The sequence below is a fragment of the Miniopterus natalensis genome, chromosome 13, assembly GCF_054644295.1.
Source record: "Miniopterus natalensis isolate mMinNat1 chromosome 13, mMinNat1.hap1, whole genome shotgun sequence".
Taxonomy (NCBI): Eukaryota; Metazoa; Chordata; class Mammalia; order Chiroptera; family Miniopteridae; genus Miniopterus; species Miniopterus natalensis.
The window spans coordinates 46,750,821-46,765,676 of record NC_142093.1 but is presented as its reverse complement, the minus strand read 5'-3'; positions in this window follow the sequence as shown (position 1 = coordinate 46,765,676).

The following is a 14,856-nucleotide window of genomic DNA, read 5'->3' as shown; positions in this document are numbered from 1 at the left end:
TTCCCTGACCTTTAAAAACATTTGCCAAGCCTGGCCAGGAGTGGCTCAGTGGTTGAGCGTTGACCTAGGATCCACGAGATCTCTGTTCGATTCTCAGTCAGGGCACATGCCTGGGTTGCTGGCTCGATCCCCAGCAGGGGGCGTGCAGGAGGCAGCCGATCAATGACTCTCTCATCATTGATGTTTCTATCTCCCTCTCCCCTCCTCTCTCTGAAATCAATAAAGATATATTTAAATATATATATTTACCAAAACATTAAAAAATCTCTTACTGTCCATTATAAATAATAGGAAAATTTAAAATAATAGTAGTAGTAAAACTAATATTTATTTTGTACACTGTAAATTAAAATGTGAGAAATAATGTAACATAATGTGTTTTAATTTTTTATAAAACTATGATCAAGAATACTTTAAACAATGACTGCCTTCTTTTCTTTGAATAACATCTGATGGAATGAACATCTTTTCTACACCCTGGCGAATTGTCCTGATCCTTTCTAAATTTGGATCAGCTTCCAACATTTTATTGTTTGTGCTTTCAATGTCATGAAATATATCCAAGAGTTCCTTTAATGTGATGGTTTTCCTGCTGATGTCACTTCTTCGGGGACATCTTCATCATTTTTATCACAAACACTCTATTTATGTTGGTAAGGTCGCCCGCACTAGCTTTCTCTGGCCACATATCTAAAGTCTCTCCAATGGCAGCCGTGTCGACATTTCCATGGGGAGCTACTTCCTCTATGCCTGTACTTATGTTCAATTTGAATTCCACTTACACTGTTATCACTCCTCACTTCTTTGCTACACGTTCATTTTTGTTGGCACGTTCTCTCTCTTGATTATCCATCTTTGTAAAACAGCACCTAGGCTTATAACTTGGAGACAAGGACACATCGGAATAGGCTTTGCTGCCTGCGTGTGAACTAAACCGCAGCGTCTGAAAGACGGTATGAGATTGGTCTTTGAACATAATGCTTACCTGTTCTTTTTTTTATGATAACATCTATATTATTTTATTTTATTCATTTATATTTTTATTTTTATTGAATTTATTGGGGTGACATTGGTTAATAAAATTATATAGGTTTCAGGTGGACAATTCTATAATACATTAACTGTATATTGTATTGTGTGTTCATCACACCAAGTGAAGTCTCCTTCCATCACCAGCTATGACCCCTTTACCATCTTCTACCTACCCCCAGCCCCCTTTCCCTCTGATAATCACCATAGTATTGTTTGTGTCTATGAGGGTTTGTTTTTTGTTTTTGTTTTTTTTTACTTAATCCCTTCACTTTTTTTAACCAACCTCCCAAACCCCTCCCCTTGGACATCTGTCAGTCTGTTCTCTGAATCTATGAGTCTGTTTCTTTTTGCTGTTGTTGTTAATTTTGTTCATTAAATCCCATATGGAAGTGAAATCATATGGTCCTCGTCTTTCTCTGGCTGGCTTATTTCACTTAACATAATACTCTGGAGGTCTATATATGCTGTCACAAAAGGTAAAATTTCGTTTTTTTATGGTTGAGCAGTATTCCACAGTGTGAATGTACCACAGAGTTTTTGTCCACTTATCTATTGATGAGCACTTGGGCTGCTTCCAAATCTTGGCTATTGTAAATAACGCTGCAATGAACATAGGGGTGCATATATTTTTTCTAATCAGTGTATCTGGTTTCTTAGGATATATTCTCCAAAATGGAATCACTGGGTCATAAGGCAGTTCCATTTTTAATTTTTTGAGGTAGCTCCACACTGTTTTCCACAGTGGCTGTATCTTCTATTTCTTTCTTCAGTATCTTATCATTTTCTAAGTAGAGGTCTTTTACATCCTTGGTTAAGTTTATTCCTAGATATTTTTTATGCAATTGTAAATGGGGGCTATTTTCTTAGTTTCTCTTTCTGACAGTTCATTATTGGTGTATAAAAATGCAACTGATTCCCTGATATTTATTTTGTATTTTGCTTCTTTACTGAATTCATTTATCAGCTCTGCTCCTTATGGCTGCTGACCAGGCAGACAGTTCCACTGACTGGGAGGGGGGATTGGGTTATATCCTCGCTTGACCCCACAACATCTGATTACTCAAAAAATATTTGTAGCCTATCTCTAGTATAGATAAGAATCACCTATCCTCAAGAACTCCACAATATCTTCAGAGAGACTTTAGAGATATAATATAAACAACCATAATTATTAAACAATTTACTAGATGATAATTGCTACAAAGGAGGAATAGATATTTAAATAAGAAAAAAATAAAAATAACTGGCCAGAATGTGGTCAACATTTAGACATTTTATGGTTTGTTTTATAATGAAAAAGATTGCTGTGAGTGAATTTTAGTGTTTGAAGCCAATTGGGAGTTGTTTGTTTGTTTTTACCAATTCAGGATAATTTTACTGGGACTTTGGGAAGGAAATTATTTCTCATTTGCATTAAGATCCAGACAAGATTTATTCAAGACGGCCTTTGATGTCATCTCCCATGTTTCAGACTGTTGGAACTGTTTCATTTTAATCAATCTGCTTTTGAAGAGATGCAGACAAATGATCTCAATATCCTCAAACCCTTTATGTGCAAGCAAATCACTGCTGAGGGAGCTAAATTCTTTCCTCTCGGGGAAAAAAAATTATATATATATATATACACACACACATATATCCACATACATATACACACACACACACATATATATGTATGTATGTATATTGCACCTCCATTCAGCTTCTAATGGGAAAGCAATTAGTTTCTTCACTCTTTTCACCACTGGTGTCTGGGACAAACTATTTCTTATCTTTACCTTCCATTTTCAAATTGGGAGGTATGCTCATTTAGCTGGTATTTACTGGTTCTTTATCTAGCATAGCCTCGCAATCCTTTAGATTTCTATGCATTCTAGCTTGGCCTAACTTTGTGTATTTTTTATACTGCCTATAATAAAACAATGTATCCCTTCATTAATATATTTTGTGGATGCATTGTCTGCTATGTGTTAAGGATTTTCGTAGTGTGATAAGCATAGAAATTATGTAAAATGCTCTTGTCTCCCAGAGGATCATATTTAATATCTCACATTTAATTTCAGACAATATCTGAAACATTTTAAGAGACACCATTACTCAGTGAAGAGAAATAATCGGAAATAGTCCCAGCATGCTCGTTAAAGTTGGCTTCGGGAGTACAAATGATAATGTCAAAAATTGTTATGTTTTATTATGTTTTATATATGCAGACTTTTCAGGATTTAATATACCATTCAGTCAAAATCGTCCTAGAGTCACATATTAAATTCCCAATTGAGATTCTTTTATTTACAGGGAAGAAGATGAAAACAAGCTAATAAGCTGAAGAAAAAAAACACACAACCAGAAAACAGTACAATATAACCTGTGAAAATAAAGATGGAAATTTTAGCTAATGTCTTTATTTATATAGGATACTAATGAATCATTAAGTTGTATTCTATTAAATGTGCTAATATTTACAAAGGCTTGCTTTTTCCCTGACACTGTGCTAAAAAAATGGATATAATAAGGAATAAACATAGACTCTACTTTAAAAAACATCATACTCTTTTGCAAAAAAATGTACATGTCGACAAACATCTGAAGTGCATATTTCCAGTTCAAGAGGCGATCAGGGGACAGTTAGCTATTCGCCTGGTCATGAGAAGTGGGCTGGTGCAAGTGAGGGCCTTGTGTAAAGTGACAACTTTGTAGAGTTTGCAGTGAGGGAAAGGGTCTCACTAGAGAGACAAGGTAGAGTGGAGGCCAGTGGGAGGGGAAGGAAAGAAGCCGGTCAGGCCGCAGCAACAGTGGACGAAGGCAGAGGGGCGCCAAGATGAGCCCCAAGGTGAGCTGGGCCTTGTTCCCATAAACAGCTTTCCAGGAGCCCAACAGAAGTTGACGCTGCAGGGGTGGGCGGTGGAGGTGGTTTGGGGGATTTGTCTACCCTGCCACGAAGCGTGGAGTGGAGCCTAATGGTGAGAGGGCCTATGAAGGGACACAAAAATTCAAAAAATCCACCATCACACTTCAGAATATAATCACATTTTAGAAGTTATTTACTTCAGCTCCCTACTCCAGTGCAGGGAATTCTTGTTTAGCATTATTGGCAGAAGGAAAGGTGCTCTTTCCTTTCTCCTTCCACCTCCCTTATTCCTTTCCTTTTTTTTATTTTTAGATCATTTTCTTTCATTTTTTGGACTTCTTGCTTTATCTAGAAAATTAAATATTTAAAAAAATACACAAACTCACCAACTTTTTACCACTTTTATCAATGGACATAGTTTTAAACAAAACGGGTTCATGGTCATGGGTTGTTTTTTCACTGTTAGCAAAATATCACAAATATTTTCCCCATTACTTAAATAATAATTTTAAAAACATAATTTATAAATATATTTTTTGCTAAATCAAAAGTTATTGAAAAGTGTAAAAGGGCACAAAGTAAAAAGCAAAATGTCCTGCTGTGCCTCCCACCGTCAGTTTCTACTCTTCAAACCTTAAAACAACTTCTTGTGTATTATCCTATAATTTAAAATGTGCAGTCATGTATATATAAATATATTTTGCTTAAACAAATCAGTGCATGCTACATACAGTATGACTTTTAAATTTAAAAAAAAAAACTCTTAGAAAATGTCCATATGGGCGTATATAGACTTCTTTCTTTTCAATTACTGCTTATTACATTGTGTGGATAAAATATTTTTATAACCATTCTCTTTAAGATTTAGGCACTTCTTATTTTGTCATTATCAAAATGTTGCAACTAATAACCTTGTCCGTGCAGTTTTGCTTGTTTTCGTGTAAAAAATCTGAAGAATACTTTGTAGAAATAAAGTTATTGCATGAAAGTGTTTTGACATTTTAGATGTTGATCGATGCTGCCATTTAACTTTCCATATGTGTTGAGCCAATTTACACTTCTACCAGTGGCATATAAAAATAGCTGTTTCCCCAAACTTATTTTTACTAAAGATTATCAAACATTTCATCTTAGCAAATGTGATAGTTGGAAACTGTGGAATCCTATCCTTGGCCTCTAATTATCTGAGCATCCTTCAGTTATGTTTTTTTTTTGGTCTGAAAGCGTCCTACTCATATACTTTGCCAATTTTATTCTATTAGCTTACTTATATTTTCATTATTATTCCCAAAGAATTATGCACATAATCAGTGTTCATACACATTTTCTGTTATAGAAGTTACTCTATTTGTCCTTACATGCCTTTAATTTTAATTTTATTATTTAATTTTCAACATTTATAAACGGTTATAAATTTGGATGAATGTGAGAGGGGTGGTTTGGGATTTCAAAGGACAGGAAGGCAACTCACGTGACAATGGAAAAGCAAGTGTTTGATAAATAAATGTTTGCTATGCCATCTTTAAAAATGGACAAGGAGAGAACTTTGAGCAAAGGGGCCTTGCTAGGGTCCTCTCTGTCTATCACATGCTAGTTTATATTAAACCGCTGTTATCTATGATGAGATATTCCTATCTGGAGCAGGTCCCCTATCTAAATTCCTTATAAGCAGTTAGGGAGGATGTCAAATGTTTTTCCTGAGTCTTTCATTTCTTAATAACCTACTTAAAATTTATGTCCCAAAGGCATATTTTAGGATAGCAAATTCTGCTTCCTTTCCAGTGAAGTTATGGATCTTTCGCCTTATAGAATTTGCCTTTAGTGACGTGCTTAGGACATTTTTAACCAGTTTGGTTTACAATTGTGGATTTTACACAAACTCTTCTCTCCATCCTCTCCTCAAATCCTACTAAAAAAAAACTCTAAATGAATAAAGACAAAGATAATGAGGAGGGTAATTTTAGTAAACAAACATTTCAATAATTTTTGGAAGACTGAAATCAGATAAGTTGGAATAATGGACTTGGCAGGGCAGACAAAACTACATATTAAAATTCTTGGAGATGAAGAATACCTGAAGATTTAAACAGAAAAGAAATGGGTACCTCACACCTGATATATATGGCAATAAACAAGAATATACCCTTAGCTTTAACTCCCAAAAATCAGGAGGAAAAAAGTTTATTCTTAAGAGAATCTGAACTGCAAATGCTCTGAATTCAGGAGTCTCAAGCCCAGCAGTTAACAAAGATGAGCCTCAAAGCTGCAAGAAAAACGTGTTTGGTGCTCAAGTCTGCATGCTGGCTGCTCCCAGGCTGCTTTCCCTTTCTCTGCTTTTAGGACCCAGGCGAGCATGCCAGACTCCGAGGCAGGAGACTGGCAGATTCTTCTGTGGAAAACAATATCTCTAGAAAAATATCTTGTAATACAAATATTTAGAGGTTCCTTAATAAAAATCTATTTTTAACATGGGCCGTGCACATAATATTCAGTCAACAAGGTCTGCTTAAACATTTAGCTCTTCTAAGAAGGTTTTCAAGACATAATATTACATGTAGGAAAAAAAAATCATAATTACATTGTGAGAATGGAGGGTGCGAGTGATGGTATATAAAGGTCGATATAAGAGGTAAGTATTGTGTACTATAAAAGAAAGCACCTAGGTAACGGTCTGTATTGGGGAGGGTAAGAAATAGCACCGTATGTATACTCTTTGTAAACATGCAGGAACAATCCAGAAGCAACATGACCTGTATATATAGTGCTCTGCTAATTTTTGTTTTATCTTTCTTTTAAATATATATGACATTGATTTGGTAATATAGAAGAATTATAGTATTTTCTATAATGTATTATATAAATATACTATATTTTCTTCAGACCATTAATTATATTTTCTTTATTTCCTTTTCTTTTTACTTCATTTATACCTTTACACAATTTGTTTTTTTGTTGTTGTTATTGGATGGGGGTAACAATTTAAGAGTCATGGGCTGTTGCCCTCATTTGGAGTGATGGCAGTTTAGGAAAGTGACCTGGTTGCTACTTGAGCACGAAGAACCTGGCAGTAGAAATAAAAAAAAAAGCACACAAATAAATATCACTTAAATTGATCCTGCTTGATTTTTGTATGATGAAAATAAAGTGGCCTTTATTTTTTATTTTTTTATTTAGTGTTTGTTTTTGTTGTTGTTAATCTTCACCAGAGGATATTTTTTCCATTGAATTTTTTAGAGAGAGAGGAAGGGAGGAGGGGAGACAGAGAGAGAGAGACATCGACTGGTTGCCTCCTGCACTCACCCAGACCTGGGCCAGGGATGGAGCCTGCAGCCCAGGTAGGTGTCCTTTGACCAGAATCCAACCCGTGACCCTTCAGTCCTCCAGACGACGCTCTAACCACTGGGATAAACTGTCCCAGGCAATAAAGTGGCCTTTGGAAGATGCCTGCATTCCTGTGTTCCTCCACTGATCTCTGGACGCGCTGTTGGCAAACCTTTCTGGGGGATATCCTCTTTACCTGGTCCCAGCACCCGCTCCCCTCTCGCCCAGCCAGGACATTGCTGCAACCCCCCCTTCCCTTTATGCGAGATGGCACCTGTCAGCATGCAAACTTTGTGTGTTTTCTAAATAAATATTTAACTTAATGCATAAAACGATAAACAAGCAAATAAAATTATTTTGCTTTTGGATCTTTTTCATTTTTCCCTGTTCCCCAGTATATCCTTCTAAGGAGTGGTCTGCCCGGAGCGCAGCCTCTGGGCCTCCTCTCCAATGACACACATGCCGGTGTGATTTCATTTTGTCCCACTGATTTAAATATCACATATGCTCCACTACTTGCCAAATTGCATCCCCTTCTTAGACCTCTTTCTTGAATTCATGAATCAAATTATCAACTGCCAAAAGTATCCCTACTTTAAATAGACCTCTCCAATTTAATACCATGTTATGTTCCTGCTTAATATGAATTTCTTGACTCTCTTATATGTGTTTCTCCAGCATTTTTTTCTGTCCCTGGAAATGCAACTCCAACTTTCTCGTTGTATAGACCAAAACAATCCTGGAAGCATGCTTTATTTCTTTATCTACAGCTTCCATCCATTTTTAGTAAATCTTGTTGTTGATGGTTAGGGAAACATCCAAAATCCTATCACTTTTTATACCTTTAATGCTCTCTTTCTGGTCCAAAGCATCATACTCTCTTGCTCAGACAACTGTGTAGTCTCCTAAATGGATCCTTTATTTCAGCTTCTGTCTACTCTCAATATAACATCCTGAGTAAGCTGATTGTGGTGATTGCTTCACAATAAATATGTGTATCAAAATACCAAGTTATACACTTTAAATATATGCATTTTATTTATTAGTTATACTTCAATAAACCTAGGGGGAAATCTCTTGGTTCAAGCCACTTCTCTCTTCAAATACTTTCCATGACTTTCAGTCTCCAAGTGAAGTTCAGTGCCTTACAATCATGACATACCTTCTATTATCTTCTGTTTCCCTCCCCCTCAGTCACTCCTCTCTAGCCATATTGGCTTCCTTGCTATTTCTTAAGCAAGTCACCCCCCCCACACACACACACTCAGGGCCTTTACACAAGCTAGTTGTTTTGCCTGGAAATAGCTCTTTCTCAATTTCTTCCCCCCACCCCTTTCATTCCTGTCCCATTGCATTTGATATCTAATTAAACGCTACTTATCAATCATGCCTTTTCTGATTATTCAATTATAGAAAGTTACCATCCCCAATTTTTGTTTATGGGGAAAAAAGAGTAGAAAGAACTTAGAAGTATATAAAGCGAAAAGGTCAAAGTCCACACCAAACACATACAGACTCATTGCACAAGCGATACCATTTGGTGCGTAAACTTTTACAGTTTTCTTATGGTAAAGCCTTTGACAAAACAGTATACCTTCCTAAAAATTCCAACTCTTTCTTTTCTTTTTTTTCTTCTACCTGGGAAATCATTTAAAATTCATTGAGCCTTACATATAAATGTCTTTCAGGTATTAGAAAACTTATTTTTGTCCCCGCTTATTTTCTCATTTCCCAAATAAATACCCTGTTTTTGACTACTTTCTATATCTATAAGCTTAAAAATAAAATATGTTGGCATATTTACTTTTTTCCCATCACTGTAAACAGAAGTAGTATTTTCAGCTTCTTAGCTTTAAATTCATTTGGCAATCTGTCAAAACTTTGTCTAAATCTTAATACTAAAAATAAGTGGGACCGGCTTATAATATCCAAATTATCTTAAATTTAAATTTAGTTTTTCATATATTGCTACTCTTTTGAACTTTTACTATTTTCCTTATAAGAGAAGATTAAAAAAATGTTGTTCCAGCATTCTGTCTTCTTATTTTATTCTGTTTATGCTACATTGCTATTTTTCCAAATAACAGGCCTATTCCTTCTACTTCTTATTAATCAAAACAAACAAAAAATGAAACTTCTGTGAATTAGTTTGTAATATTTTATAAACTTCATTCTGGCTCTGGCTTTAATTCAGGCTTCTGGCATTCTCTATCTACACTTCCTTCCATGGATAAAACCTATCTCATAATTTTCAGGAATGCCACAGTGTTTGATGTGTACTTAGGCAATTGTTTTCAGTTTTCCTGGGATAATTTGCTACTATATAGGGCAAATTTCATTTTTTAGTACTTTTCATATCCTTCTTGGTCAATCTTTATTTTAGAAGCTCGTGCACTATAGCAGTACAAATACCAGGGCTTTCAATATGGATCTGGGATCTAGGTCTTATTCTCAGCTCTTACATATAGAAACTTTGACATGCCCCACAATCTCTGTAAGTTTCAGGTTCCTTATCTGCAAAATGAGGGAAATAACGTATCCTGCAGTGTGGGGTTTTTTTGTGGGTTTTTTTTTAGTGTTTTAGTTAGAACTAATATTTTTAAAGTAACTTATACAAACTAGGTGTTCAATAAGCAGATGATAATGATGACAGTCATGAGATTATATCTTTACTTATGATTTAAAAATTTTCTCTCTCTAATAAAGCACACATGCATTATGCCTTAATTACCTCTGTTAATTTTTATGTTATTTTGTATATTGTTACTGAGAACTTCAAGGTGACTGTTTTAGTCAGTCTGTCCTGTTAAAAAAAGTACATAGACTGGGTAGCCTAAACAATTAAGCTCAGTTCTCACAGTTCTGGGGGTTGCAATGTCTAAGATCAAGGTGCCAGCCGATTCAGTGCCTGACGAGAGCATGCTTGCTGGTTTGCAAAAGACTGTCTTCTCTTGCATCCTCATGTGGTAGGCAGCAGAGAGCAATCATCTCTCTCATGTCCCCTTTTGTAAGGGCACTAATCCCATTCATGAGGGCGCTTCTCTCAGGACCTAATTACCTCCCAAAGGCCTTCCCTCCAAATACTATAACATTAGGCATTTGGAATTCAACGAACAAATTGGGGGCAAGAGGACACAAATATTTAATCCATTCCATTGGCATAATAATTGTGTCTCATTGTTCCTGGTACGTATGTTCATTGACATAAATTAGACCTAGATTAGCAATCTCCCTATCTCTCATTCTGAAAGGTGGATGTGCCAGCGGGGGTGGACAAGGCTAGATGAAATTACCAGTTATCATTATCTGAAAGATAAATCATAAGTAAGGATATGAAATAATAACAATAAGACAAATAGTACAAATAAATAATAATAAATAAATAAATAATACAAGAATAAACTCTGTTTTGCCAACTCACAGCTGTAAACCTACTTTTGCCCACCCCTGTATTAGTTGCAATGGTCTGATAAACTGGATTTCCAGTAGATTTCCAAAAGGTTGGAGTCCCTTCAATACAACAAGTGTTGCTTCTATGTGAACATTTCATTCTGTTTTGGAGAAGCATAGTTGTCAGCTCTCTTTTAAAAGACTTTCACAGAAATACTGCCTTTGTTTAAATATATCATCCATCAAGTGATATGCAAAACAAAGTCTTTCTTTTGGAAAAATTTACCTTGGCACTTCTCATGAGTCCCTCATTCTCATTGTGACATCTATGTGATAGGGGAAAACAATTTCAGTCATACACCTGGAGATCTAGAATTGGAAATCTTTAAAGAAAAAGAGGTAGAAAACACCATCTGCGACCCAGCATTCTGCGGTTCTCTACCTAGATCTTCAGAGTTGACTTGGAATTCCTGGTTCTTTTAATTACATAAGGAGTCCACTCTAGTATCAGCAAAAGCAATTTTTATTCTTGTCAAAGGTGATTCATATTAAACTTGATATATAAGGGCCAGTCAATGTAGAGGTGGCGTAGGAAGTAGGCTGTGTGACTGTTAGTGATGATTCCGGGAAATTCTCTTTGTCACATGCCAGCTCCCACTGAATGCCGCTTAAAACTTCTCTATTGAACTTTTATACCACGACCATTAGTTACTCACTAAAGGTGTACATTCTTCCAGAAAATTTAGTACTTGAGTGCTGCGTGTCAATATAAAAGACTTGAATGAAACCATCGGAAAATTAAGATAATTAATTTTTCATTTTTCTGCAGTTTACTGTCTGTATAAGGGGAATATACTTGCTTTATTATAATATATTAACATTATCTACCTCAAGTTTTTCTTGCAGCAATCAACTGAGATGGATTTATGAAGATATTTCATAAACTTTAAATTATAAATGCTTTTTGCTGGGGGAATGAACCATAGAATAGTCTTTTGGAAAGATCATGGGCTTTGCATTTAAACAGACTTCCCCTCAGGGCCAGGTTCTGCCCCATGCAGGCTGTGAACTGTCCAAGTGCCCCCTTCTCCAAACTTCAGTTTCTTCACTTATAAAGGGAATGACATCATCCATATGTAAGAAAATATTATAATAATTACTTTTAAAGTATATTTAAAGCTCCTAATATAATGCCTGTCACCTGTGGTGCTGAGAAGTGCCAATTCTTCACTTGGTTTTCTCCCTTTAATGTGCAGAAGGACTTTAGAGAAAGTGTTTTTGGGGAGAAAAGGGACTACAAAATGCCTCTGTGTACCTGAGGACAGAGATTGTAGGGCAGGGAGGAGCCACACTGACTAAGACAACTAACACAATCAAGTTACTATATGTCTGAAACTTTTCTAAGCTCTTTGCATATATTAACTTATTTTATTTTTACAAATATCCCATGAGGTTCGATTTTTACATTTTAAATCATGATATCTAATTTAAACATGTAAAAAAAGAGTTACCAAGAGGTTAAATATCTTCCTAAGATTATACAGTTAGGGAGTAGTGGAGCTGAATTTTGACCCCAGATGGAATGGCTCCTATATGCCTGTCCTTTGAGCCACTACACTAGATGTCTCACTGTAAAAAGGACTCAGATCTCAGCTATTTCCTCTTCTGAGCAGATAATCTTCTTAGAATCTGGTACATTAACAGAAAAACAGAGAAAACTGGAATAGCATCCATTTCACAATCCTCGAATTGTGTTGCACTAATGTTCCCATGCCAGCAAGAAATCACTGTGCCTAAGATTCGCTTCTCTGTTCTCAGCTCAGCAGTTTCTTTTTGAATCCTCTCTATTTTGGCAGGTAGACAAGGTTACAAAATGCACAACTGCCTGAATGTTTTTAAGGTAGCCTCCTGACCACAAAGTCAGTGACATTTGCAGCTTTTTAATTATACACAAATGCCTCTTTCGTCTTGCATAATGCCGGGCAATAAAATCGATGCGCATTTTTCCTCTGGGTGGCTATTTGGGGCATAAAGCATTTGTATTATGTGTTAATCAGCACATCTATAGTTTGGTAGGGTGTATATGGACACAAGATGCAGGAGTTCACTTACTCCATTATAATGAATTTATAGACAAGAGGTGCTCACAGAAGGGTTAGAAAATGTTGGCTATTGTTCTTTTTTAGGAAAATATATTGCCTAAGGATGCAGAAGTGCTGACTACTGAGGAACCAAAGTGGATTTAAAGGAAGCAAATGGCATGACATAAAGGTACATTAAAATAACTTTTAAGAATTTGATCAGGAGACATGGAAGCCAAGAAGCAAGGAAGGTGAGGGCACCATTACTTGCAAATGAGTGCTTCTTGGCAAGATTTAGAGACTAGTTGGCTCTGCAAGAGATATAAATTAAACAGAAATTCTATTTTCACTTGGTGCTCAGACAACAACAAGAAAATGAAATTTAAGGAGCAGGTTTGCATGCCTGAAATAAGAATCTGAGTAGCACAATTGTTGTGTCTGGACAGTCCTTCTTAATTTTTAAATGTCGTTATTCTCACATCTACACAAAAGAAAATTATTTAGTAGTGTTACATAGGAAATATTACATATAGCTGCTGAATCTTAAATGACATTTGAATAATTGTTTTGAAATAATTTTTTTTTTTTTTTCATTTCAAAGAAGAAGACACAGGAGGACATTTTGAATCAGAGGTTTGGACCATTAAATATCATATTAATTTCATTTTTAGAAAACGTAGATATCTTTCTTTGAACATTCACTGGTCACATTTCACAGTGATATACTGTTCAGCATTAACTTGATACATGGGACTTTCCTCCTTATGTGATATTTCCATACGTCCTATAGAGCTAGGGAGAAAATCACTATTGATACCTTAATAATCTTGGTTGGCACTTGAGAAGATAGAAATTCCACACATGGAGAGATTGTACTTTGAATGGGTCAGAATTATTGAGGCACCAGAAAACTCAAAGGATCATAATCAAGAATTTATAAGATGGGGGAAAAATGCAACATCAAACATTAAAATAACCATGGCAATATAAAAAATAATACTGTGTGAGTTTTATTCATCCATATGTTAAAGATATAACAGAATGATTTTAAAGCTTTGAGAAACATAAAATATTAGAGATGAGAATGTTTTATTTTGGCCATTTCTACAGTACATGCCAGAACCATTACAAAAGTCAATGTGTCCAATACATTTTCTTCTCAGTAATTAAATAAATGGGAATATACCCAATAAAAAACCATGAAATCATTAACACTAAAAGCATAGAATTAAAATTCCCAATCCAATCTTTAAAATGTGTTTGAATTAAATTTAAAATGATAAGCTGCTAAATTTCACAGTATAATTATTTATACTTTTGTAAAAAAAAATAAAAAAAAAATGGAAGCCATATATCTGGGTTGGGGCATTAAGGTTTATAGTTTCATGAATCAATAAAAGTTAGTCAAGAAGAAGAAGAGACCCGAGATCCGAGGTCAGGAGGGAGGAAGGAAGGGTTGTCTACATCATGTATGATGAAACAGGTCTCATCAACTTAACAGGTTAAGCCTTGATACTCAAGCTTTTTGACTCAGGAGGAGCTGCTCTGAGTGGTTTCCAGGGAGGAATCAGTGTGGTTATATATCAGATGAGTAGAGCCTATGCTACAAAACAAACTGCTCCAGTATTTACTGACTTAAAGCAACAACCATTTTATTATTTCTCCTACTTCCATAATCTGAAGAGTCAGCCTGCTGTTTCTTCTTTCTCAAGGTGCAGGGTAGGAATAAAATGTTCCATCTCTTCTTCCTCACTCACATGTTTTGATGTAGCCCTTAACATCTGAGCTCTCTAAAAGAAAGTTGGTTTCAGGGTAACAATAAGATTTCTTACTGAAAACTGGCTTCCAAAAAGGAATTTCACAAAAGTTCAAAGGCTAACATTTCAACTCTTTTAGAAGTTTTAGAATCACTTCCATCACATTGTCTTGGTTATAAGGAACTATAGGGCCAGCCCACATGCTCCAGGAGATGAGAAATAGATTCCACCTGTTGCTGGGAGAGGTGGTAATGTATTCGTGGCCACCTACCACAGAAATCCAAAGTATATTTAATTTATGATTACCTGCATGATTGGCAGCCATTCTTCACATAATCTCTTGGTCTAAGAGAGCTGCCTTTGCACCTCACCAGAAGGTGAAATGAAGTCAAAAGAGTACAACATCTCCCTTAGCAAGCACATGCTA